The following is a 1,852-nucleotide window of genomic DNA, read 5'->3' on the forward strand; positions in this document are numbered from 1 at the left end:
CGAGATTTTCACGATAACCGAGAATTGCCAATGCGTCAAGTGGGTTCATTGTGGCTCGAAAAAAATTGACCACAGGTCATTTGTACTAAAAATCTCTAAAAACTACTCGGTAGTCTAGGTCATGCTAAAAACACGCCAAATGGAAATTAACCGCGAATTTGAGTCTGATTTCAAAAATTGAAGATTCTGTCATGTCACAATAAATTCTAGGAACATCAACTCATCTTTCAAGGAATTTTCAGTGAGTTTGGGATTTTTACGAAAAATTGTTGCGGACGATTCGGAAAACGAACGGAAATTCGGATTGGCCACTTTAAAGGAATTTTTGGCATCTAATGTGAGTGAACTGGTGAATGGAAGTTGTTTGGGCTTTTTCTGAATTCAAATTGGGCTTCAACGGGATTTGTTTGTTCAGAAAATCGGATTCCAAGAAAAATGAATTAAAATTTGGAATTGAAGAAAATGACCATTTTTGTTGTCCGAGATTTGTTGTTTGAGGGAAATTGGATGCAAGAAAGCAAGTGAGGATCAAGTACTTTAGCATGGAAATTTTTGGGGATTAAATTGAACTAAACAAAAGCAAGTGGGACAAGGATTTTTGGATTATAGGAAATTCTTTTAGTTTTCTTTATTTTTTTTCCTATTTCTGTTTCCCCCTAGCCGCCCACGTTCCTCTTTTCTCTCTCTCTCTCTCCCTCCATGCGAAAACCCCTCCTTATGCCGATGTCCCCTTTTTACCTTTCCTCTTTGTCGTGTTCCACTTTGCTCTCCATTTCATTTACTACAAAAGTCAATCTTATCTCTTCTTTTTCCCTTTAATTTGCTGCTCGTTCATTTCCTTCTTGGCCAATGCACTTCAACCCCTCGACCTCTCTCTTTTTTCTCTCGGTTCTACACGACGCAAGCTGCTCGATCATTCTTTTTTTTCTTTTGTTAATTTCTCAACTAAGCAACGTCAGCCTACCACCTCATCTAAAACTCCTTGGTCGCGCCACCAACAACCCGACCAGCAAGCTTAGTTGTGTAGCACCAAAACCAGTAGCCCGATGAGTTTGACAAGCCAATTTTTGGGCCCAATTTGCACCATGTTGCTGTCGCCGCTTTAGACAGGATCGAGCCTTGTCACGTCCTTGTCAAATTGAACCAAACAATTTGTTAAACGAGTGAGTTTTGCTCACTAATCCTCACTTAGTCGGCTAATAATGTTTAAGGGTTGTTTAGATTTAATTAAATGTAATTAGGTGGATAGATTATATCAGAATAATTAAATTAGAGACTTATCGATGCAAGTTAGGCAAACGGTTAGTGTATTTAGTAAATAGATACGCTCTATTATTTATTGAGCGAATTTCGGTAATTTTCTAAATCCGTTTTGGCGTCCAATTAGGCATTATAGGCTTAAATTGGATTTATTGTATTTATTGAATAATTTCAGTAATTAATTAATTAATTATTTTCTGGAAATTAGGCTAGGACAACTGACGATTGGAATTTTATGTTGATTATGGTGGTGTAACCCGTTTATTTAATTGAGCTTTAAATTGCGCTGAAATGATTTAATTGTATTTTTATTATTTTATTCTTAAATTAATCATTTTAGTAATTGATTGGAAATTAATTGAGCGCCGGTTTATAGTGCCAAAAATATATAATGGGCTATTGAAAATGGTGGGAATTGTGGAAGGCGAAATTAATATATTTTGGTTAAGGCCAACCATGTACCCACACACGGCTATTTTTATTGGGTATGATAAAAACGATGAATTAATTATATAGTTGAAGTGTTATACTATATCGACTTACGGGCGATATGTCAGCTTTGGGTGAGCAATATACCTTATTATCAGCTTTA

This window comes from Eucalyptus grandis, chromosome 11 (assembly GCF_016545825.1).
Source record: "Eucalyptus grandis isolate ANBG69807.140 chromosome 11, ASM1654582v1, whole genome shotgun sequence".
Classification (NCBI taxonomy): domain Eukaryota; kingdom Viridiplantae; phylum Streptophyta; class Magnoliopsida; order Myrtales; family Myrtaceae; genus Eucalyptus; species Eucalyptus grandis.